The sequence below is a fragment of the Dermacentor variabilis genome, chromosome 10 (assembly GCF_050947875.1).
Source record: "Dermacentor variabilis isolate Ectoservices chromosome 10, ASM5094787v1, whole genome shotgun sequence".
NCBI lineage: Eukaryota > Metazoa > Arthropoda > Arachnida > Ixodida > Ixodidae > Dermacentor > Dermacentor variabilis.
The window spans coordinates 32,802,288-32,829,802 of record NC_134577.1 but is presented as its reverse complement, the minus strand read 5'-3'; positions in this window follow the sequence as shown (position 1 = coordinate 32,829,802).

Genomic DNA, 27,515 nt, shown 5'->3' with positions numbered 1-27,515 from the left:
CATCGCCAAAGCTCTCTTACAGCGTACCATTCGTATATTCCACGGCCTGAACCAAAATAACAACACAAAAGCAAACTTGCGGTAGTTGATCTACAAGTATGTCAAAACAGCTCGGAAACAGCTAAATAACCTACCAGCGATCTTCATCATAGAGTAACCAGCGGGGAACTAAGGTGGAAATAGCACTTCGTCTCACGAGAGCAGTACTCTACGATTCGAGAAAACGTATACTTTATACCGCATCTGCTGATATCTAAAGGTGGAAGTAGCTTCGTAAAGCGCAATTAAAGCGACCGAAGTTTTTCACCAGATCAGCAGCTGTAGGTCGGTGGGGTCCAACAGCACATCTTGATCACAACACTTCTTAACTCCACCAATGATAACTTCCCTGCTCACGATGAAACCATCCAGACAAACACAAGCTCAAGGTAGATGATCTGCATATTTAAAAGAAAAACCCAGCTTAGCGAACGCTGAGAACAATAAGTAACGATTCTCACCTTAGCAGAAACAACGAGGCAATATGGTGGTAAAAGCCCTCTTCCCGAGTGAATCAACGCACTGCACGACTGTGTCGCCGACGGTCATAGTGGAGCCGTCCTGGCAATGGTATTCTTCAGACCGAATCTGCATATATTCAAGATCAAGAGAAACTTAGTCCACGGAAATTAAATTTACAGAAATTGTTTACCTGTCAAGCAGCATCAAAGGAAAATGAGTAGCAACACCATTGCTTTCGTCAAGAGTCCACGGAGACATTCCAAGGCTGGACAGTACGATGATAACTTTTGAATATTTCATACGATTCCGTGGTCCAGGAAGTACATCTGGATACATCTAGGAATAAAGTTTAGTAAAGATAGAGTGAGCAGTATAACTTAGGCACTCTGGATAACACTGAACCTCAACACTAGGGATTGCCCTGCATACCTACTCTGCTCTGCACGGTGACGAAGCTTCCACATACTTCTTCAGGTCCGTTCACAGTCGTCGGTCATTTTCTAGTTCCGAGCTCTCGGGAAATCTGCAGCAACCATTGCAACATGCAAAATTCAAGCATGAGACGAATGGCGAAAACTCGGAATGGAAACACCTTATCAAAAAGTAAACACGATCATTGATGAGATCACCTGGAACGCTATGAAGCTGGAAGCTAGAAGCCTGTTCTTTATCCGCACTGTTCAGTCATTGTCCACTTTGAAGTTGCCCTGTCACCTCCAGTGTCCACTGAAAAAATAGAGAGCACATATTTAGTGGTGCGCCGGAATAAACAGAGAAAAAGACATCCATAATAAACGCAGCAAAGCAAATGTATGCGTTCACCAAACTAGCAGCTGCCATATACGGAGGTGGTGCATTGAGTCTCCTTAAAAGTGCAACGTTACCACAGTTGAAAACTTGTCCATTCAATGCTAACAAACGAACCACGGCCTATACTTGTGCGTTACACAGAAAATATTCTCCACGTAGTAAATTCGCAAATGCCTAGGGCGCCAGAAGCTTGCTAAAATCAAATTATTGTGGGTACAGGTATTTTCTCACCTGAGCGAGAGCTGCAAATACATGTGGTGCCAATACCACATCTTCATCAACACAGCTCTTCTGCACTCCACGATTGGTGTATTCCCTGATCACAATGGAACCATCCACTCAAACGCCTGGTAGCACATCTACAAAGAAGCATCAAGGACAGCTTGAGTAAAAGCAAAATATTTTTTAAACGAAGGCTCACCTGAGAAGCCCCAGCAAGGCATTATTGTGGCAACAGCACCTTCCTCGAGAAATGTGATACTAAATGGTTCCACTGGACTGTGAAATGATCCTCCTGGAACCTTTCAGAGAAAGGTAAAGTGCCAGTCGAACTCGCAGATATACAAGGCCAAGCCCACTTCTGTAAAAAGGAAAAGAACTCAAGTTGTTCGCCTGATCTGACTGCAGCCGCAAGTCGATTTAGTGCCACGACCACGCCTTCATCAAAAGAGACGTTCAGAACTCCCCGATTGCTATATTCACTGATCACAATCGAACCATCAACACAAATTCCGGATAGCAGATCTCGAAATGTAAACAAATCACTGCTTAGTAAACACAAAATATTTTTAAATGCTCACCTGAGAAGCAGCAGCAAGGCATTCTAGTGGCAACAGCTGTTATCTCGAGAAGCCAAAAACCCAATGCCCCACTCGACCGTGAACCGGTCATGCTGGAACCGTTCAGAGAAGGATAGAGTCTAGGCCGAACCTGCAGATATGCAAAGCCATGCCAACTTTATTAAAAAGAAATAAGGCAACTCAAATTGTTCACTTCAGCACTAACAGCAAGTCAATGTCTGCCATTACCACGTCATCATCGCCAAAGCTCTCTTACAGTCTACCATTCGTATATTCCACGGCCTGAACGAAAATAAGAACACAAAAGCAAACATGCGGTAGTTGACCTACAAGTATGTCAAAACAGCTCGGAAACAGCTAAATAACCTACCAGGGATCTTCATCATAGAGTAACCAGCGGGGAACTAAGGTGGAAATAGCACTTCGTCTTACGAGAGCACTACTGTACGATTCGAGAAAGCGTATACTTTATACCGAATCTGCTGATATCTAAAGGTGGAAGTAGCTTCGTAAAGCGCAATTAAAGCAACCGAAGTTTTTCACCTGATCAGCAGCTGTAGGTCGGTGGGGTCCAACAGCACATCTTGATCACCACAACACTTCTTAACTCCACCAATGATAACTTCCCTGCTCACGATGAAACCATCCAGACAAACACAAGCCCCAGGTAGATGATCTGCATATTTAAAAGAAAAACCCAGCTTAGTGAACGCTGACAACAATAAGTAACGATTCTCACCTTAGCAGAAGCAACGAGGAAATATGGTGGTAAAAGCCCTCTTCCCGAGTGAATCAACGCACTGCACGACTGTGTCGTCGACGGTCATAGTGGAGCCGTCGTGGCAATGGTATACTTCAGACCGAATCTGCATATATTCAAGGTCAAGAGAAACTTAGTCCAATGAAATTAAATTTACAGAAATTGTTTACCTGTCAAGCAGCATCAAAGGAAAATGTGTAGCAACACCATTGCTTTCGTCAAGAGTCCACGGAGACATTCCAAGGCTGGACAGTACGATGATAACTTTTGAATATTTCATACGATTCCGTGGTCCAGGAAGTACATCTGGATACATCTAGGAATAAAGTTTAGTAAAGATAGAGTGAGCAGTATAACTTAGGCACTCTGCATAACACTGAACCTCAACACTAGGGATTGCTCTGCATACCTACTCCGCTCTGCACGGTGACGAAGCTTCCACATACTTCTTCAGGTCTGTTCACAGTCGTCGGTCATTTTCTGGTTCCGAGCTCTCGCGAAATCTGCAGCAACCATTGGAACATGCAAAATTCAAGCATGAGACGAATGGCGAAAACTCGGAAAGCAAACACCTTATCAAAAAGTAAACACGATCTTTGATGAGATCACCTGGAACGCTACGAAGCTGGAAGCTAGAAGCCCGTTCTTTATAAGCACTGTTCAGTCATTCTCCACTTTGAAGTCCCAGTCACCTCCAGCGGCCACTGAAAAATTCCAGAGCATATATTTAGTGGTGCGCCGAAATAAACAGAGAAAAATACATCCATAATAAAGCAGCAAAGCAAATGTACACGTTCACCAAACTAGTACCTGCCATATACGGAGGTGGTGCATTTGGTCTCCTTAAAACAGCAACGTTACCACAGTTGAAAACTTGTCCATTCAATGCTAACAAACGAACCGCGGCCTATACTAGTGCGTTCCACAGAAAATTATTCTCCGCATAGTAAATTCGCCAATGCCTAGTGCGCCAGAAGCTTGCTAAAATCAAATTATTGTGCGTACAGGTATTTATTTTCTCACCTAAGCGAGAGCTGCAAGTACATGTGGTGCCAATACCACATCTTCATCAACACAGCTCTTCTGCACTCCACGATTGGTGTATTCCCTGATCACAATGGAACCATCCACTCAAACGTCTGGTAGCACATCTACAAATAAGCATGAAGGACAGCTTAAGTAAAAGCAAAATATTTTTTTAAGCGAAGGCTCACCTGAGAAGCCCCAGGAAGGCATTATTGTGGCAACAGCACCTTTCTCGAGAAATGTGATACTAAATCGTTCCACTAGACTGTGAAATGAACCTCCTGGAACATTTCAGAGAAGAGTAAAGTGCCAGTCGAACTCGCAAATATAGAAGGCCACGCCCACTTCTGTAAAAAGGAAAAGAACTCAAGTTGTTCGCCTGATCTGACTCCAGCCGCAAGTCGATTTAGTGCCACGACCACGCCTTCATCAAAAGAGACGTTAAGAACTCCCCGATTGCTATATTCCCTGATCACAATGGAGCCGTCAACACAAATTCTGGATAGCAGATATCGAAATGTAAACAAATGACAGCTTACTAAACACAAAATATTCCTTAAATACTCACCTGAGAAGCAGCAGCAAGGCATTCTGGTGGCAACAGCTGTTATCTCGAGAAGCCAAATCCCAAATGCCCCACTCGACCGCGAACCGGTCATGCTGGAACCGTTCAGAGAAGGATAGATTCTAGGCGGAACCTGCAGATATGCAAAGCCATGCCAACTTTATTAAAAAGAAATAAGGCAACTCAAATTGTTCCCTTCAGCACTAACACCAAGTCAATGTCTGCCATTACCACGTCATCAACGCCAAAGCTCTCTTACAGTCTACGATTCGTATATTCCACGGCCTGAACGAAAATAACAACACAAAAGCAAACTTGCGGTAGTTGATCTGCAAGTATGTCAAAACAGCTCGGAAACAGCTAAATAACCTACCAGAGATATTCATCATAGAGTAACCAGCGGGGAACTAAGGTGGAAATAGCACTTCGTCTCACGAGAGCAGTACTGTGCGATTCGAGAAAGCGTATATTTTATACCGAATCTGCTGATATCTATAGGTGGAAGTAGCTTCGTAAAGCGGAATTAAAGCAACCGAAGTTTTTCACCTGATCAGCAGCTGTAGGTCGGTGGGGTACAACAGCACATCTTCATCACCACAACACTTATTAACTCCACCAATGATAACTTCCATGCTCACAATGAAACCATCCAGACAAACACAAGCCCCAGGTAGATGATCTGCATATTTAAAAGAAAAACCCAGCTTAGTGAACGCTGACAACAATAAGTAACGATTCTCACCTTAGCAGAAGCAACGAGGAAATATGGTGGTAAAAGCCCTCTTCCCGAGTTAATCAACGCACTGCACGACTGTGTCGTCGACGGTCATAGTGGAGCCGTCGTGGCAATGGTATACTTCAGACCGAATCTGCATATATTCAAGGTCAAGAGAAACTTAGTCCAATGAAATTAAATTTACAGAAATTGTTTACCTGTCAAGCAGCATCAAAGGAAAATGTGTAGCAACACCATTGCTTTCGTCAAGAGTCCACGGAGACATTCCAAGGCTGGACAGTACGATGATAACTTTTGAATATTTCATACGATTCCGTGGTCCAGGAAGTACATCTGGATACATCTAGGAATAAAGTTTAGTAAAGATAGAGTGAGCAGTATAACTTAGGCACTCTGCATAACACTGAACCTCAACACTAGGGATTGCTCTGCATACCTACTCCGCTCAGTCGGTGACGAAGCTTCCACATACTTCTTCAGGTCTGTTCACAGTCGTCGGTCATTTTCTGGTTCCGAGCTCTCGCGAAATCTGCAGCAACCATTGGAACATGCAAAATTCAAGCATGAGACGAATGGCGAAAACTCGGAAAGCAAACACCTTATCAAAAAGTAAACACGATCTTTGATGAGATCACCTGGAACGCTACGAAGCTGGAAGCTAGAAGCCCGTTCTTTATAAGCACTGTTCAGTCATTCTCCACTTTGAAGTCCCAGTCACCTCCAGCGGCCACTGAAAAATTCCAGAGCATATATTTAGTGGTGCGCCGAAATAAACAGAGAAAAATACATCCATAATAAAGCAGCAAAGCAAATGTACACGTTCACCAAACTAGTACCTGCCATATACGGAGGTGGTGCATTTGGTCTCCTTAAAACAGCAACGTTACCACAGTTGAAAACTTGTCCATTCAATGCTAACAAACGAACCGCGGCCTATACTAGTGCGTTCCACAGAAAATTATTCTCCGCATAGTAAATTCGCCAATGCCTAGTGCGCCAGAAGCTTGCTAAAATCAAATTATTGTGCGTACAGGTATTTATTTTCTCACCTAAGCGAGAGCTGCAAGTACATGTGGTGCCAATACCACATCTTCATCAACACAGCTCTTCTGCACTCCACGATTGGTGTATTCCCTGATCACAATGGAACCATCCACTCAAACGTCTGGTAGCACATCTACAAATAAGCATGAAGGACAGCTTAAGTAAAAGCAAAATATTTTTTTAAGCGAAGGCTCACCTGAGAAGCCCCAGGAAGGCATTATTGTGGCAACAGCACCTTTCTCGAGAAATGTGATACTAAATCGTTCCACTAGACTGTGAAATGAACCTCCTGGAACATTTCAGAGAAGAGTAAAGTGCCAGTCGAACTCGCAAATATAGAAGGCCACGCCCACTTCTGTAAAAAGGAAAAGAACTCAAGTTGTTCGCCTGATCTGACTCCAGCCGCAAGTCGATCTAGTGCCACGACCACGCCTTCATCAAAAGAGACGTTAAGAACTCCCCGATTGCTATATTCCCTGATCACAATGGAGCCGTCAACACAAATTCTGGATAGCAGATATCGAAATGTAAACAAATGACAGCTTACTAAACACAAAATATTCCTTAAATACTCACCTGAGAAGCAGCAGCAAGGCATTCTGGTGGCAACAGCTGTTATCTCGAGAAGCCAAATCCCAAATGCCCCACTCGACCGCGAACCGGTCATGCTGGAACCGTTCAGAGAAGGATAGATTCTAGGCGGAACCTGCAGATATGCAAAGCCATGCCAACTTTATTAAAAAGAAATAAGGCAACTCAAATTGTTCCCTTCAGCACTAACACCAAGTCAATGTCTGCCATTACCACGTCATCAACGCCAAAGCTCTCTTACAGTCTACGATTCGTATATTCCACGGCCTGAACGAAAATAACAACACAAAAGCAAACTTGCGGTAGTTGATCTGCAAGTATGTCAAAACAGCTCGGAAACAGCTAAATAACCTACCAGAGATATTCATCATAGAGTAACCAGCGGGGAACTAAGGTGGAAATAGCACTTCGTCTCACGAGAGCAGTACTGTGCGATTCGAGAAAGCGTATATTTTATACCGAATCTGCTGATATCTATAGGTGGAAGTAGCTTCGTAAAGCGGAATTAAAGCAACCGAAGTTTTTCACCTGATCAGCAGCTGTAGGTCGGTGGGGTACAACAGCACATCTTCATCACCACAACACTTATTAACTCCACCAATGATAACTTCCATGCTCACAATGAAACCATCCAGACAAACACAAGCTCCAGGTAGATGATCTACATATTTAAAAGAAAAACCCAGCTTAGTGAACGCTGACAACAATTAGTAACGATTCTCACCTTAGCAGAAGCAATGAGGCAATGTGGGGGTGAAAGCCCTCTTCACGCGTGAATCAACGCACTGCACGACTGTGTCTTGCGATGGTCATAGTGGAGACGTCCTGGCAATGGTATACTTCAGACCGAATCTGCATATATTTAAGATCAAGAGAAACTTAGTCCACGGAAATTGAATGTACAGAAAATGTTTACCTGTCAAGCAGCATCAAAGGAAAATGTGTAGCAACACCATTGCTTTCGTCAAGAGTCTACGGAGACATTCCAAGGCTGGACAGTACGATGATCACCTTTGAATATTTCATACGATTCCGTGGTTCCGGAAGTACATCTGGATATATCTAGGAATAAAGTTTAGTAAAGATAGAGTGAGCAGTATAACTTAGGCACTCTGGATAACACTGAACCTCAACACTAGGGATTGCCCTGCATACCTACTCTGCTCTGCACGGTGACGAAGCTTCCACATACTTCTTCAGGTCCGTTCACAGTCGTCGGTCATTTTCTAGTTCCGAGCTCTCGGGAAATCTGCAGCAACCATTGCAACATGCAAAATTCAAGCATGAGACGAATGGCGAAAACTCGGAAAGCAAACACCTTATCACAAAGTAAACACGATCATTGATGAGATCACCTGGAACGCTACGAAGCTGGAAGCTAGAAGCCCGTTCTTTATCCACACTGTTCAGTAATTCTCCACTTTGAAGTCCCAGTCACCTCCAGTTGCCACTGAAAAATTGGAGAGCACATATTTAGTGGTGCGCCGAAATAAACAGAGAAAAAGACATCCATAATAAAGCAGCAAAGCAAATGTACGCGTTCACCAAACTAGTACCTGCCATATACGGAGGTGGTGCATTGAGTCTCCTTAAAACAGCAACGTTACCACAGTTGAAAACTAGTCCATTCAATGCTAACAAACGAAACGCGGCCTATACTAGTGCGTTCCAAAGAAAATTATTCTCCGCGTAGTGAATTCGCCAATGCCTATGGCGCCAGAAGCTTGCTAAAATCAAATTATTGTGCGTACAGGTATTTATTTTCTCACCTCAGCGAGAGCTGCAAGAACATGTGGTGCCAATACCACATCTTCATCAACACAGCTCTTCTGCACTCCACGATTGGTGTATTCCCTGATCACAGTGGAACCATCCACTCAAACGCCTGGTAGCACATCTACAAATAAGGATGAAGGACAGCTTAAGTAAAAGCAAAATATTTTTTTAAACGAAGGCTCACCTGAGAAGCCCCAGGAAGGCATTATTGTGGCAACAGCACCTTTTTCGAGAAATGTGATACTAAATGGTTCCATCGGACTGTGAAATGAACCTCCTGGAACATTTCAGAGAAGAGTAGAGTGCCAGTCGAACTCGCAGATATAGAAGGCCACGCCCACTTCTGTAAAAAGGAAAAGAACTCAAGTTGTTCGCCTGATCTGACTGCAGCCGCAAGTCGATTTAGTGCCACGACCACGCCTTCATCAAAAGAGACGTTCAGAACTCCCCGATTGCTATATTCACTGATCACAATCGAACCATCAACACAAATTCCGGATAGCAGATCTCGAAATGTAAACAAATCACTGCTTAGTAAACACAAAATATTTTTAAATGCTCACCTGAGAAGCAGCAGCAAGGCATTCTAGTGGCAACAGCTGTTATCTCGAGAAGCCAAAAACCAAATGCCCCACTCGACCGTGAACCGGTCATGCTGGAACCGTTCAGAGAAGGATAGCGTCTAGGCCGAACCTGCAGATATGCAAAGCCATGCCAACTTTATTAAAAAGAAATAAGGCAACTCAAATTGTTCACTTCAGCACTAACAGCAAGTCAATGTCTGCCATTACCACGTCATCATCGCCAAAGCTCTCTTACAGTCTACCATTCGTATATTCCACGGCCTGAACGAAAATAAGAACACAAAAGCAAACTTGCGGTAGTTGACCTACAAGTATGTCAAAACAGCTCGGAAACAGCTAAATAACCTACCAGGGATCTTCATCATAGAGTAACCAGCGGGGAACTAAGGTGGAAATAGCACTTCGTCTTACGAGAGCAGTACTGTACGATTCGAGAAAGCGTATACTTTATACCGAATCTGCTGATATCTAAAGGTGGAAGTAGCTTCGTAAAGCGCAATTAAAGCAACCGAAGTTTTTCACCTGATCAGCAGCTGTAGGTCGGTGGGGTCCAACAGCACATCTTGATCACCACAACACTTCTTAACTCCACCAATGATAACTTCCCTGCTCACGATGAAACCATCCAGACAAACACAAGCCCCAGGTAGATGATCTGCATATTTAAAAGAAAAACCCAGCTTAGTGAACGCTGACAACAATAAGTAACGATTCTCACCTTAGCAGAAGCAACGAGGAAATATGGTGGTAAAAGCCCTCTTCCCGAGTGAATCAACGCACTGCACGACTGTGTCGTCGACGGTCATAGTGGAGCCGTCGTGGCAATGGTATACTTCAGACCGAATCTGCATATATTCAAGGTCAAGAGAAACTTAGTCCAATGAAATTAAATTTACAGAAATTCTTTACCTGTCAAGCAGCGTCAAAGGAAAATGTGTAGCAACACCATTGCTTTCGTCAAGAGTCCACGGAGACATTCCAAGGCTGGACAGTACGATGATAACTTTTGAATATTTCATACGATTCTGTGGTCCAGGAAGTACATCTGGATACATCTAGGAATAAAGTTTAGTAAAGATAGAGTGAGCAGTATAACTTAGGCACTCTGCATAACACTGAACCTCAACACTAGGGATTGCTCTGCATACCTACTCCGCTCTGCACGGTGACGAAGCTTCCACATACTTCTTCAGGTCTGTTCACAGTCGTCGGTCATTTTCTGGTTCCGAGCTCTCGCGAAATCTGCAGCAACCATTGGAACATGCAAAATTCAAGCATGAGACGAATGGCGAAAACTCGGAAAGCAAACACCTTATCAAAAAGTAAACACGATCTTTGATGAGATCACCTGGAACGCTACGAAGCTGGAAGCTAGAAGCCCGTTCTTTATAAGCACTGTTCAGTCATTCTCCACTTTGAAGTCCCAGTCACCTCCAGCGGCCACTGAAAAATTCCAGAGCATATATTTAGTGGTGCGCCGAAATAAACAGAGAAAAATACATCCATAATAAAGCAGCAAAGCAAATGTACACGTTCACCAAACTAGTACCTGCCATATACGGAGGTGGTGCATTTGGTCTCCTTAAAACAGCAACGTTACCACAGTTGAAAACTTGTCGATTCAATGCTAACAAACGAACCGCGGCCTATACTAGTGCGTTCCACAGAAAATTATTCTCCGCATAGTAAATTCGCCAATGCCTAGTGCGCCAGAAGCTTGCTAAAATCAAATTATTGTGCGTACAGGTATTTATTTTCTCACCTAAGCGAGAGCTGCAAGTACATGTGGTGCCAATACCACATCTTCATCAACACAGCTCTTCTGCACTCCACGATTGGTGTATTCCCTGATCACAATGGAACCATCCACTCAAACGTCTGGTAGCACATCTACAAATAAGCATGAAGGACAGCTTAAGTAAAAGCAAAATATTTTTTTAAACGAAGGCTCACCTGAGAAGCCCCAGGAAGGCATTATTGTGGCAACAGCACCTTTCTCGAGAAATGTGATACTAAATGGTTCCATCGGACTGTGAAATGAACCTCCTGGAACATTTCAGAGAAGAGTAAAGTGCCAGTCGAACTCGCAGATATAGAAGGCCATGCCCACTTCTGTAAAAAGGAAAAGAACTCAAGATATTCGCCTGATCTGACTGCAGCCGCAAGTCGATTTAGTGCCACGACCACGCCTTCATCAAAAGAGACGTTAAGAACTCCCCGATTGCTATACTCCCTGATCACAATCGAACCGTCAACACAAATTCTGGATAGCAGATATCGAAATGTAAACAAATGACAGCTTAGTAAACACAAAATATTCCTTAAATACTAACCTGAGAAGCAGCAGCAAGGCATTCTGGTGGCAACAGCTGTTATCTCGAGAAGCCAAATCCCGAATGCCCCACTCGACCGTGAACCGGTCATGCTGGAACCGTTCAGAGAAGGATAGAGTCTAGGCTGAACCTGGAGATATGCAAAGCCATGCCACCTTTATTAAAAAGAAATAAGGCAACTCAAATTGTTCACTTCAGCACTAACACCAAGTCAATGTCTGCCATTACCACGTCATCAACGCCAAAGCTCTCTTACGGTCTACCATTCGTATATTCCACGGCCTGAACTAAAATAACAACACAAAAGCAAACTTGCGGTAGTTGATCTACAAGTATGTCAAAACAGCTCGGAAACAGCTAAACAACCTACCAGAGATATTTATCATAGAGTAACCAGCGGGGAACTAAGGTGGAAATAGCACTTCGTCTCACGAGAGCAGTGCTGTACGATTCGAGAAAGCGTATACTTTATACCGAATCTGCTGATATCTAAAGGTGGAAGTAGCTTCGTAAAGCGGAATTAAAGCAACCGAAGTTTTTCACCTGATCAGCAGCTGTAGGTCGGTGGGGTACAACAGCACATCTTCATCACCACAACACTTATTAACTCCACCAATGATAACTTCCATGCTCACGATGAAACCATCCAGACAAACACAAGCTCCAGGTAGATGATCTACATATTTAAAAGAAAAACCCAGCTTAGTGAACGCTGAGAACAATAAGTAACGATTCTCACCTTCGCAGAAGCAATCAGGCAAAATGGGGGTAAAATCCCTCTTCACGAGTGAATCAACGCACTGCACGACTGTGTCTTGCGATGGTCATAGTGGAGCCGTCCTGGCAATGGTATACTTCAGATCGAATCTGCATATATTGAAGATCAAGAAAAACTTAGTCCATGGAAATTAAATTTACAGAAATTGTTTACCTGTCAAGCAGCACCAAAGGAAAATGTGTAGCAACACCATTGCTTACGTCAAGATTCCACGGTGACATTCCAAGGCTGGACAGTACGATGATCACTTTTGAATATTTCATACGATTCCGTGGTCCCGGAAGTACATCTGGATATATCTAGGAATAAAGTTTAGTAAAGATAGAGTGAGCAGTATAACTTATGCACTCTGGATAACACTGAACCTCAACACTAGGGATTGCCCTGCATACCTACTCTTCTCTGCACGGTGACGAAGCTTTCACATACTTCTTCAGGTCCGTTCACAGTCGTCGGTCATTTTCTGGTTCCGAGCTCTCGGGAAATCTGCAGCAACCATTGCAACATACAAAATTCAAGGATGAGACGAATGCTGAAAATTCGGAAAGCAAACACCTTATCGAAAAGTAAGCACCATCATTGATGAGATCACCTGAGAAGTGCCAGCCAACAGAATGGAGTTCGCAGGAATCACCGACGATGGAAGCACAGCCACAGACCATGAAGGGTTACGTCGGAAAACAGCAGAGCACTGCAATGCCCTTACTGGAACTGTGCTCCGAGTGAGGGCGCCAATCTGCAAAAATATAAGGCTCGAAATACTCGTTAAGAAACTGAGCACAGATGACTTATATCCCAGCGAGATCGCAGCCGAGTATACAGTCCATGAGCCGAAATTCCCGTTGTTATACATAATTACAGCATTTGTAGATAAATGGTCAGTCAGAGTACCTTTGCTGCAGCGGAAGTGCGATGTGTCGCAGACCGTAGGCAACGTCCTTTCTTCGCGGTTGCTAGATGTGGTGGGCGAGAATTCCGAATGCCTTTTGCGACCAGGGTCAATTCATCGATCAAGAGCACTTTTCGCGCGCGGGCATTCCTTGAGACGATAAAAGGACTTGGTTGCAAGTGCATTCGGAACAGGCCACTGTCCGTAACGCAAACGTAAGGTGCAAACCCTATCTGATAGTTCTGCCCGAGGTGCGCTCAACCTGAAACTAATACGCAACGTAGCTCCTCACGTTTCCGTCACTGACAAGACCTCCAGTGGTTATGATCTAAGGAACCTGAGGCCGAATTGTGCTCTACTGTGCAGTGTCGATACCGTGGTATGGAATGTTTAGCTGCATTCAGTTATTGGCCATATGAACCTTCAGCCAATGAAAATTAAGATTACGTATTCAAGCGCTTCCTTGGACACATTCCACCCTCGCCACGAGGCTATTGGCCTCGTACACTCACTCTGTGATGGGATGCTACGAAGCTGGAAGCTGGAAGCTAGAAGCCTGTTCTTTATCCGCACTGTTCAGTCATTGTCCACTTTGAAGTTGCCCTGTCACATCCAGTGTCCACTGAAAAAATAGAGAGCACATATTTAGTGGTGCGCCGAAATAAACAGAGAAAAAGACATCCATAATAAACGCAGCAAAGCAAATGTATGCGTTCACCAAACTAGCAGCTGCCATATACGGAGGTGGTGCATTGAGTCTCCTTAAAAGTGCAACGTTACCACAGCTGAAAACTTGTCCATTCAATGCTAACAAACGAACCACGGCCTATACTTGTGCGTTACACAGAAAATATTCTCCACGTAGTAAATTCGCAAATGCCTAGGGCGCCAGAAGCTTGCTAAAATCAAATTATTGTGGGTACAGGTATTTTCTCACCTGAGCGAGAGCTGCAAGTACATGTGGTGCCAATACCACATATTCATCAACACAGCTCTTCTGCACTACACGATTGGTGTATTCCCTGATCACAGTGGAACCATCCACTCAAACGCCTGGTAGCACATCTACAAAGAAGCATGAAGGACAGCTTGAGTAAAAGCAAAATATTTTTTAAACGAAGGCTCACCTGAGAAGCCCCAGCAAGGCATTATTGTCGCAACAGCACCTTCCTCGAGAAATGTGATACTAAATGGTTCCACTGGACTGTGAAATGATCCTCCTGGAACCTTTCAGAGAAGGGTAAAGTGCCAGTCGAAATCGCAGATATAGAAGGCCACGCCCACTTCTGTAAAACGGAAAAGAAGTCAAGTTGTTCGCCTGATCTGACAGCAGCTGCAAGTTGATTTAGTGCCACGACTACGCCTTCATCAAAAGAGACGTTAAGAACTCCCCGATTGCTATACTCCCTGATCACAATCGAACCGTCAACACAAATTCTGGATAGCAGATATCGAAATGTAAACAAATGACAGCTTAGTAAACACAAAATTTTCCTTAAATACTCACCTGAGAAGCAGCAGCAAGGCATTCTGGTTGCAACAGCTGTTATCTCGAGAAGCCAAATCCCAAATGCCCCACTCGACCGCGAACCGGTCATGCTGGAACCGTTCAGAGAAGGATAGAGTCTAGGCGGAACCTGCAGATATGCAAAGCCATGCCAACTTTATTAAAAATAAATAAGGCAACTCAAATTGTTCACTTCAGCACTAACACCAAGTCAATGTCTGCCATTACCACGTCATCAACGCCAAAGCTCTCTTACAGTCTACCATTCGTATATTCCACGGCCTGAACTAAAATAACAACACAAAAGCAAACTTGCGGTAGTTGATCTACAAGTATGTCAAAACAGCTCGGAAACAGCTAAATAACCTACCAGAGATATTCATCATAGAGTAACCAGCGGGGAACTAAGGTGGAAATAGCACTTCGTCTCACGAGAGCAGTACTGTACGATTCGAGAAAGCGTATACTTTATACCGAATCTGCTGATATCTAAAGGTGGAAGTAGCTTCGTAAAGCGCAATTAAAGCAACCGAAGTTTTTCACCTGATCAGCAGCTGTAGGTCGGTGGGGTACAACAGCACATCCTCATCACCACAACACTTATTAACTACACCAATGATAACTTCCATGCTCACGATGAAACCATCCAGACAAACACAAGCTCCAGGTAGATGATCTACATATTTAAAAGAAAAACCCAGCTTAGTGAACGCTGAGAACAATAAGTAACGATTCTCACCTTCGCAGAAGCAATGAGGCAAAATGGGGGTAAGATTCCTCTTCACGAGTGAATCAACGCACTGCACGACTGTGTCTTGCGATGGTCATAGTGGAGCCGTCCTGGCAATGGTATACTTCAGATCGAATCTGCATATATTGAAGATCAAGAAAAACTTAGTCCATGGAAATTAAATTTACAGAAATTGTTTACCTGTCAAGCAGCACCAAAGGAAAATGTGTAGCAACACCATTGCTTACGTCAAGATTCCACGGTGACATTCCAAGGCTGGACAGTACGATGATCACTTTTGAATATTTCATACGATTCCGTGGTCCCGGAAGTACATCTGGATAAATCTAGGAATAAAGTTTAGTAAAGATAGAGTGAGCAGTATAACTTATGCACTCTGGATAACACTGAACCTCAACACTAGGGATTGCCCTGCATACCTACTCTTCTCTGCACGGTGACGAATGTTTCACATACTTCTTCAGGTCCGTTCACAGTCGTCGGTCATTTTCTGGTTCCGAGCTCTCGGGAAATCTGCAGCATCCATTGCAACATACAAAATTCAAGGATGAGACGAATGCTGAAAATTCGGAAAGCAAACACCTTATCGAAAAGTAAGCACCATCATTGATGAGATCACCTGAGAAGTGCCAGCCAACAGAATGGAGTTCGCAGGAGTCACCGACGATGGAAGCACAGCCACAGACCATGATGGGTTACGTCGGAAAACAGCAGAGCACTGCAATGCCCTTACTGGAACTGTGCTCCGAGTGAGGGCGCCAATCTGCAAAAATATAAGGCTCGAAATACTCGTTAAGAAACTGAGCACACATGACTTATATCCCAGCGAGATCGCAGCCGAGTATACAGTCCATGAGCCGAAATTCCCGTTGTTATACATAATTACAGCATTTGTAGATAAATGGTCAGTCAGAGTACCTTTGCTGCAACGGAAGTGCGATGTGTCGCAGACCGTAGGCAACGTCCTTTCTTCGCGGTTGCTAGATGTGGTGGGCGAGAATTCCGAATGCCTTTTGCGACCAGGGTCAATTCATCGATCAAGAGCACTTTTCGCGCGCGGGCATTCCTTGAGACGATAAAAGGACTTGGTTGCAAGTGCATTCGGAACAGGCCACTGTCCGTAACGCAAACGTAAGGTGCAAACCCTATCTGATAGTTCTGCCCGAGGTGCGCTCAACCTGAAACTAATACGCAACGTAGCTCCTCACGTTTCCGTCACTGACAAGACCTCCAGTGGTTATGATCTAAGGAACCTGAGGCCGAATTGTGCTCTACTGTGCAGTGTCGATACCGTGGTATGGAATGTTTAGCTGCTTTCAGTTATTGGCCATATGAACCTTCAGCCAATGAAAATTAAGATTACGTATTCAAGCGGTTCCTTGGACACATTCCACCCTCGCCACGAGGCTATTGGCCTCGTACACTCACTCTGTGATGGGATGCTACGAAGCTGGAAGCTGGAAGCTAGAAGGCTGTTCTTTATCCGCACTGTTCAGTCATTGTCCACTTTGAAGTTGCCCTGTCACCTCCAGTGTCCACTGAAAAAAGAGAGAGCACATATTTAGTGGTGCGCCGAAATAAACAGAGAAAAAGACATCCATAATAAACGCAGCAAAGCAAATGTATGCGTTCACCAAACTAGCACCTGCCATATACAGAGGTGGTGCATTGAGTCTCCTTAAAAGTGCAACGTTACCACAGTTGAAAACTTGTCCATTCAATGCTAACAAACGAACCACGGCCTATACTTGTGCGTTACACAGAAAATATTCTCCACGTAGTAAATTCGCAAATGCCTAGGGCGCCAGAAGCTTGCTAAAATCAAATTATTGTGGGTACAGGTATTTTCTCACCTGAGCGAGAGCTGCGAGTACATGTGGTGCCAATACCACATCTTCATTACCACAGCTCTTCTGCACTCCACGATTGGTGCATTCCCTGATCACAGTGGAACCATCCACTCAAACGCCTTGTAGCACATCTACAAAGAAGCATGAAGGACAGCTTGAGTAAAAGCAAAATATTTTTTAAACGAAGGCTCACCTGAGAAGCCCCAGCAAGGCATTATTGTCGCAACAGCACCTTCCTCGAGAAATGCGATACTAAATGGTTCCACTGGACTGTGAAATGATCCTCCTGGAACCTTTCAGAGAAGGGTAAAGTGCCAGTCGAAATCGCAGATATAGAAGGCCACGCCCACTTCTGTAAAAAGGAAAAGAAGTCAAGTTGTTCGCCTGATCTGACTGCAGCTGCAAGTCGATTTAGTGCCACGACTACGCCTTCATCAAAAGAGACGTTAAGAACTCCCCGATTGCTATATTCCCTGATCACAATCGAACCATCAACACAAATTCCGGATAGCAGATCTCGAAGTGTAAACAAATGACTGCTTAGTAAACACAAAATATTTTTAAATGCTCACCTGAGAAGCAGCAGCAAGGCATTCTAGTGGCAACAGCTGTTATCTCTCGAAGCCAAATACCAAATGCCCCACTCGACCGTGAACCGGTCATGCTGGAACCGTTCGGAGAAGGATAGAGTCTAGGCGGAACCTGCAGATATGCAAAGCCATGCCAACTTTATTTAAAAGAAATAAGGCAACTCTAATTGTTCACTTCAGCACTAACAGCAAGTCAATGTCTGCCATTACCACGTCATCATCGCCAAAGCTCTCTTACAGTGTACCATTCGTATATTCCACGGCCTGAACGAAAATAACAACACAAAAGCAAACTTGCGGTAGTGGATCTACAAGTATGTCAAAACAGCTCGGAAACAGCTAAATAACCTACCAGAGATCTTCATCATAGAGTAACCAGCGGGGAATTAAGGTGGAAATAGCACTTCGTCTCACGAGAGCAGTACTCTACGATTCGAGAAAACGTATACTTTATACCGCATCTGCTGATATCTAAAGGTGGAAGTAGCTTCGTAAAGCGCAATTAAAGCAACCGAAGTTTTTCACCTGATCAGCAGCTGTAGGTCGGTGGGGTCCAACAGCACATCTTGATCACCACAACACTTCTTAACTCCACCAATGATAACTTCCCTGCTCACGATGAAACCATGCAGACAAACACAAGCTCAAGGTAGATGATCTGCATATTTAAAAGAAAAACCCAGCTTAGCGAACGCTGAGAACAATAAGTAACGATTCTCACCTTAGCAGAAGCAACGAGGCAATATGGTGGTAAAAGCCCTCTTCCCGAGTGAATCAACGCACTGCACGACTGTGTCGTCGACGGTCACAGTGGAGCTGTCCTGGCAATGGTATTCTTCAGACCGAATCTGCATATATTCAAGATCAAGAGAAACTTAGTCCATGGAAATTAAATTTACAGACATTGTTTACCTGTCAAGCAGCATCAAAGGAAAATGCGTAGCAACACCATTGCTTTCGTCAAGAGTCCACGGAGACATACCAAGGCTGGACAGTACGATGATAACTTTTGAATATTTCATACGATTCCGTGGTCCCGGAAGTACGTCTGGATACATCTAGGAATAAAGTTTAGTAAAGATAGAGTGAGCAGTATAACTTATGCACTCTGGATAACACTGAACCTCAACACTAGGGATTGCCCTGCATACCTACTCTGCTCTACACGGTGACGAAGCTTCCACATACTTCTTCAGGTCCGTTCACAGTCGTCGGTCATTTTCTAGTTCCGAGCTCTCGGGAAATCTGCAGCAACCATTGCTACATGCAAAATTCAAGCATGAGACGAATGGCGAAAACTCGGAAAGCAAACACCTTATCAAAAAGTAAACACGATCATTGATGAGATCACCTGGAACGCTACGAAGCTGGAAGCTAGAAGCCCGTTCTTTATCCGCACTGTTCAGTCATTCTCCACTTTGAAGTCCCAGTCACCTCCAGTTGCCACTGAAAAATTCGAGAGCACATATTTAGTGGTGCGCCGAAATAAACAGAGAAAAAGACATCCATAATAAAGCACCAAAGCAAATGTACGCGTTCACCAAACTAGTACCTGCCATATACGGAGGTGGTGCATTGAGTCTCCTTAAAACAGCAACGTTACCACAGCTGAAAACTTGTCCATTCAAAGCTAACAAACGAACCGCGGCCTATACTAGTGCGTCCCACAGAAAATTATTCTCCGCGTAGTAAATTCGCCAATGCCTAGAGCGCCAGAAGCTTGCTAAAATCAAATTATTGTGCGTACAGGTATTTATTTTCTCACCTAAGCGAGAGCTGCAAGTACATGTGTTGCCAATACCAAATCTTCATCAACACAGCTCTTCTGCACTCCAAGATTGGTGTATTCCCTGATCACAATGGAACCATCCACTCAAACGTCTGGTAGCACATCTACAAATAAGCATGAAGGACAGCTTAAGTAAAAGCAAAATATTTTTTTAAACGAAGGCTCACCTGAGAAGCCCCAGCAAGGCATTATTGTCGCAACAGCACCTTCCTCGAGAAATGTGATACTAAATGGTTCCACTGGACTGTGAAATGATCCTCCTGGAACCTTTCACAGAAGGGTAAAGTGCCAGTCGAAATCGCAGATATAGAAGGCCACGCCCACTTCTGTAAAAAGGAAAAGAACTCAAGTTGTTCGCCTGATCTGACTGCAGCCGCAAGTCGATTTAGTGCCACGACCACGCCTTCATCAAAAGAGACGTTAAGAACTCCCCGATTGCTATACTCCCTGATCACAATCGAACCGTCAACACAAATTCTGGATAGCAGATATCGAAATGTAAACAAATGAGAGCTTAGTAAACACGAAATATTCCTTAAATACTCACCTGAGAAGCAGCAGCAAGGCATTCTGGTGGCAACAGCTGTTATCTCGAGAAGCCAAATCCCAAATGCCCCACTCGACCGCGAACCGGTCATGCTGGAACCGTTCAGAGAAGGATAGAGTCTAGGCGGAACCTGCAGATATGCAAAGCCATGCCAACTTTATTAAAAAGAAATAAGGCAACTCAAATTGTTCACTTGAGCACTAACACCAAGTCAATGTCTGCCATTACCACGTCATCATCGCCAAAGCTCTCTTACAGTGTACCATTCGTATATTCCACGGCCTGAACGAAAATAAGAACACAAAAGCAAACTTGCGGTAGTTGACCTACAAGTATGTCAAAACAGCTCGGAAACAGCTAAATAACCTACCAGGGATCTTCATCATAGAGTAACCAGCGGGGAACTAAGGTGGAAATAGCACTTCGTCTTACGAGAGCAGTACTGTACGATTCGAGAAAGCGTATACTTTATACCGAATCTGCTGATATCTAAAGGTGGAAGTAGCTTCGTAAAGCGCAATTAAAGCAACCGAAGTTTTTCACCTGATCAGCAGCTGTAGGTCGGTGGGGTCCAACAGCACATCTTGATCACCACAACACTTCTTAACTCCACCAATGATAACTTCCCTGCTCACGATGAAACCATCCAGACAAACACAAGCCCCAGGTAGATGATCTGCATATTTAAAAGAAAAACCCAGCTTAGTGAACGCTGACAACAATAAGTAACGATTCTCACCTTAGCAGAAGCAACGAGGAAATATGGTGGTAAAAGCCCTCTTCCCGAGTGAATCAACGCACTGCACGACTGTGTCGTCGACGGTCATAGTGGAGCCGTCGTGGCAATGGTATACTTCAGACCGAATCTGCATATATTCAAGGTCAAGAGAAACTTAGTCCAATGAAATTAAATTTACAGAAATTCTTTACCTGTCAAGCAGCATCAAAGGAAAATGTGTAGCAACACCATTGCTTTCGTCAAGACTCCACGGAGACATTCCAAGGCTGGACAGTACGATGATAACTTTTGAATATTTCATACGATTCCGTGGTCCAGGAAGTACATCTGGATAGATCTAGGAATAAAGTTTAGTAAAGATAGAGTGAGCAGTATAACTTAGGCACTCTGCATAACACTGAACCTCAACACTAGGGATTGCTCTGCATACCTACTCCGCTCTGCACGGTGACGAAGCTTCCACATACTTCTTCAGGTCTGTTCACAGTCGTCGGTCATTTTCTGGTTCCGAGCTCTCGCGAAATCTGCAGCAACCATTGGAACATGCAAAATTCAAGCATGAGACGAATGGCGAAAACTCGGAAAGCAAACACCTTATCGAAAAGTAAGCACCATCATTGATGAGATCACCTGAGAAGTGCCAGCCAACAGAATGGAGTTCGCAGGAGTCACCGACGATGGAAGCACAGCCACAGACCATGAAGGGTTACGACCGAAAACAGCAGAGCACTGCAATGCCCTTACTGGAACTGTCTCCTAGTGAGGGCGCCAATCTGCAAAAATATAAGGCTCGAAATACTCGTTAAGAAACTGAGCACAGATGACTCATATCCCAGCGAGATCGCAGCCGAGTATACAGTCCATGAGCCGAAATTCCCGTTGTTATACATAATTACAGCATTTGTAGATAAATGGTCAGTCAGAGTACCTTTGCTGCAACGGAAGTGCGATGTGTCGCAGACCGTAGGCAACGTCCTTTCTTCGCGGTTGCTAGATGTGGTGGGCGAGAATTCCGAATGCCTTTTGCGACCAGGGTCAATTCATCGATCAAGAGCACTTTTCGCGCGCGGGCATTCCTTGAGACGATAAAAGGACTTGGTTGCAAGTGCATTCGGAACAGGCCACTGTCCGTAACGCAAACGTAAGGTGCAAACCCTATCTGATAGTTCTGCCCGAGGTGCGCTCAACCTGAAACTAATACGCAACGTAGCTCCTCACGTTTCCGTCACTGACAAGACCTCCAGTGGTTATGATCTAAGGAACCTGAGGCCGAATTGTGCTCTACTGTGCAGTGTCGATACCGTGGTATGGAATGTTTAGCTGCTTTCAGTTATTGGCCACATGAACCTTCAGCCAATGAAAATTAAGATTACGTATTCAAGCGGTTCCTTGGACGCATTCCACCCTCGCCACGAGGCTATTGGCCTCGTACACTCACTCTGTGATGGGATGCTACGAAGCTGGAAGCTGGAAGCTAGAAGCCTATTCTTTATCCGCACTGTTCAGTCGTTGTCCACTTTGAAGTTGCCCTGTCACCTCCAGTGTCCACTGAAAAAATAGAGAGCACATATTTAGTGGTGCGCCGAAATAAACAGAGAAAAAGACATCCATAATAAACGCAGCAAAGCAAATGTATGCGTTCACCAAACTAGCACCTGCCATATACAGAGGTGGTGCATTGAGTCTCCTTAAATGTGCAACGTTACCACAGTTGAAAACTTGTCCATTCAATGCTAACAAACGAACCACGGCCTTTACTTGTGCGTTACACAGAAAATATTCTCCACGTAGTAAATTCGCAAATGCCTAGGGCGCCAGAAGCTTGCTAAAATCAAATTATTGTGGGTACAGGTATTTTCTCACCTGAGCGAGAGCTGCAAGTACATGTGGTGCCAATACCACATATTCATCAACACAGCTCTTCTGCACTCCACGATTGGTGTATTCCCTGATCACAGTGGAACCATCCACTCAAACGCCTGGTAGCACATCTACAAAGAAGCATGAAGGACAGCTTGAGTAAAAGCAAAATATTTTTTAAACGAAGGCTCACCTGAGAAGCCCCAGCAAGGCATTATTGTCGCAACAGCACCTTCCTCGAGAAATGTGATACTAAATGGTTCCACTGGACTGTGAAATGATCCTCCTGGAACCTTTCAGAGAAGGGTAATGTGCCAGTCGAAATCGCAGATATAGAAGGCCACGCCCACTTCTGTAAAACGGAAAAGAAGTCAAGTTGTTCGCCTGATCTGACAGCAGCTGCAAGTCGATTTAGTGCCACGACTACGCCTTCATCAAAAGAGACGTTAAGAACTCCCCGATTGCTATATTCCCTGATCACAATCGAACCATCAACACAAATTCCGGATAGCAGATCTCGAAATGTAAACAAATGACTGCTTAGTAAACACAAAATATTTTTAAATGCTCACCTGAGAAGCAGCAGCAAGGCATTCTAGTGGCAACAGCTGTTATCTCCCGAAGCCAAATACCAAATGCCCCACTCGACCGTGAACCGGCCATGCTGGAACCGTTCAGAGAAGGATAGCGTCTAGGCGGAACCTGCAGATATGCAAAGCCATGCCAACTTTATTAAAAAGAAATAAGGCAACTCAAATTGTTCACTTCAGCACTAACAGCAAGTCAATGTCTGCCATTACCACGACATCATCGCCAAAGCTCTCTTACAGTGTACCATTCGTATATTCCACGGCCTGAACGAAAATAACAACACAAAAACAAACTTGCGGTAGTTGATCTACAAGTATGTCAAAACAGCTCGGAAACAGCTAAATAACCTACCAGAGATCTTCATCATAGAGTAACCAGCGGGGCACTAAGGTGGAAATAGCACTTCGTCTCACGAGAGCAGTACTCTACGATTCGAGAAAACGTATACGTTATACCGCATCTGCTGATATCTAAAGGTGGAAGTAGCTTCGTAAAGCGCAATTAAAGCAACCGAAGTTTTTCACCTGATCAGCAGCTGTAGGTCGGTGGGGTCCAACAGCACATCTTGATCACCACAACACTTCTTAACTGCACCAATGATAACTTCCCTGCTCACGATGAAACCATCCAGACAAACACAAGCTCAAGGTAGATGATCTGCATATTTAAAAGAAAAACCCAGCTTAGCGAACGCTGAGAACAATAAGTAACGATTCTCACCTTAGCGGAAGCAACGAGGCAATATGGTGGTAAAAGCCCTCTTCCCGAGTGAATCAACGCACTGCACGACTATGTCGTCGACGGTCACAGTGGAGCTGTCCTGGCAATGGTATTCTTCAGACCGAATCTGCATATATTCAAGATCAAGAGAAACTTAGTCCATGGAAATTAAATTTACAGACATTGTTTACCTGTCAAGCAGCATCAAAGGAAAATGTGTAGCAACACCATTGCTTTCGTCAAGAGTCCACGGAGACATTCCAAGGCTGGACAGTACGATGATAACTTTAGAATATTTCATACGATTCCGTGGTCCAGGAAATACATCTGGATACATCTAGGAATAAAGTTTAGTAAAGATAGAGTGAGCAGTATAACTTGGGCACTCTGGATAACACTGAACCTCAACACTAGGGATTGCCCTGCATACCTACTCTGCTCTGCACGGTGACGAAGCTTCCACATACTTCTTCAAGTCCGTTCACAGTCGTCGGTCATTTTCTGGTTCCGAGCTCTCGGGAAATCTGCAGCATCCATTGCAACATACAAAATTCAAGGATGAGACGAATGCTGAAAATTCGGAAAGCAAACACCTTATCGAAAAGTAAGCACCATCATTGATGAGATCACCTGAGAAGTGCCAGCCAACAGAATGGAGTTCGCAGGAGTCACCGACGATGGAAGCACAGCCACAGACCATGAAGGGTTACGTCGGAAAACAGCAGAGCACTGCAATGCCCTTACTGGAACTCTGCTCCGAGTGAGGGCGCCAATCTGCAAAAATATAAGGCTCGAAATACTCGTTAAGAAACTGAGCACACATGACTTATATCCCAGCGAGATCGCAGCCGAGTATACAGTCCATGAGCCGAAATTCCCGTTGTTATACATAATTACAGCATTTGTAGATAAATGGTCAGTCAGAGTACCTTTGCTGCAACGGAAGTGCGATGTGTCGCAGACCGTAGGCAACGTCCTTTCTTCGCGGTTGCTAGATGTGGTGGGCGAGAATTCCGAATGCCTTTTGCGACCAGGGTCAATTCATCGATCAAGAGCACTTTTCGCGCGCGGGCATTCCTTGAGACGATAAAAGGACTTGGTTGCAAGTGCATTCAGAACAGGCCACTGTCCGTAACGCAAACGTAAGGTGCAAACCCTATCTGATAGTTCTGCCCGAGGTGCGCTCAACCTGAAACTAATACGCAACATAGCTCCTCACGTTTCCGTCACTGACAAGACCTCCAGTGGTTATGATCTAAGGAACCTGAGGCCGAATTGTGCTCTACTGTGCAGTGTCGATACCGTGGTATGGAATGTTTAGCTGCTTTCAGTTATTGGCCACATCAACCTTCAGCCAATGAAAATTAAGATTACGTATTCAAGCGGTTCCTTGGACACATTCCACCCTCGCCACGAGGCTATTGGCCTCGTACACTCACTCTGTGATGGGATGCTACGAAGCTGGAAGCTGGAAGCCTGTTCTTTATCCGCACTGTTCAGTCATTGTCCACTTTGAAGTTGCCCTGTCACCTCCAGTGTCCCCTGAAAAAAGAGAGAGCACATATTTAGTGGTGCGCCGAAATAAACAGAGAAAAAGACATCCATAATAAACGCAGCAAAGCAAATGTATGCGTTCACCAAACTAGCACCTGCCATATACAGAGGTGGTGCATTGAGTCTCCTTAAAAGTGCAACGTTACCACAGTTGAAAACTTGTCCATTCAATGCTAACAAACGAACCACGGCCTATACTTGTGCGTTACACAGAAAATATTCTCCACGTAGTAAATTCGCAAATGCCTAGGGCGCCAGAAGCTTGCTAAAATCAAATTATTGTGGGTACAGGTATTTTCTCACCTGAGCGAGAGCTGCGAGTACATGTGGTGCCAATACCACATCTTCATCAACACAGCTCTTCTGCACTCCACGATTGGTGTATTCCCTGATCACAATGGAACCATCCACTCAAACGTCTGGTAGCACATCTACAAAGAAGCATGAAGGACAGCTTGAGTAAAAGCAAAATATTTTTTAAACGAAGGCTCACCTGAGAAGCCCCAGCAAGGCATTATTGTCGCAACAGCACCTTCCTCGAGAAATGTGATACTAAATGGGTCCACTGGACTGTGAAATGATCCTCCTGGAACCTTTCAGAGAAGGGTAAAGTGCCAGTCGAACTCGCAGATATAGAAGGCCAAGCCCACTTCTGTAAAAAGGAAAAGAAGTCAAGTTGTTCGCCTGATCTGACTGCAGCTGCAAGCCGATTTAGTGCCACGACTACGCCTTCATGAAAAGAGACGTTAACAACTCCCCGATTGCTATATTCCCTGATCACAATCGAACCATCAACAGAAATTCCGGATAGCAGATCTCGAAATGTAAACAAATGACTGCTTAGTAAACACAAAATATTTTTAAATGCTCACCTGAGAAGCAGCAGCAAGGCATTCTAGTGGCAACAGCTGTTATCTCGAGAAGCCAAAAACCAAATGCCCCACTCGACCGTGAACCGGTCATGCTGGAACCGTTCAGAGAAGGATAGCGTCTAGGCCGAACCTGCAGATATGCAAAGCCATGCCAACTTTATTAAAAAGAAATAAGGCAACTCAAATTGTTCACTTCAGCACTAACAGCAAGTCAATGTCTGCCATTACCACGTCATCATCGCCAAAGCTCTCTTACAGTCTACCATTCGTATATTCCACGGCCTGAACGAAAATAACAACACAAAAGCAAACTTGCGGTAGTTGATCTACAAGTATGTCAAAACATCTCGGAAACAGCTAAATAACCTACCAGAGATCTTCATCATAGAGTAACCAGCGGGGAACTAAGGTGGAAATAGCACTTCGTCTCACGAGAGCAGTACTCTACGATTCGAGAAAACGTATATTTTATACCGCATCTCCTGATATCTAAAGGTGGAAGTAGCTTCGTAAAGCGCAATTAAAGCAACCGAAGTTTTTCACCTGATCAGCAGCTGTAGGTCGGTGGGGTCCAACAGCACATCTTGATCACCACAACACTTCTTAACTCCACCAATGATAACTTCCCTGCTCACGATGAAACCATCCAGACAAACACAAGCTCAAGGTAGATGATCTGCATATTTAAAAGAAAAACCCAGCTTAGCGAACGCTGAGAACAATAAGTAACGATTCTCACCTTAGCAGAAGCAACGAGGCAATATGGTGGTAAAAGCCCTCTTCCCGAGTGAATCAACGCACTGCACGACTGTGTCGTCGACGGTCATAGTGGAGCCGTCCTGGCAATGGTATTCTTCAGACCGAATCTGCATATATTCAAGATCAAGAGAAACTTAGTCCATGGAAATTAAATTTACAGAAATTGTTTACCTGTCAAGCAGCATCAAAGGAA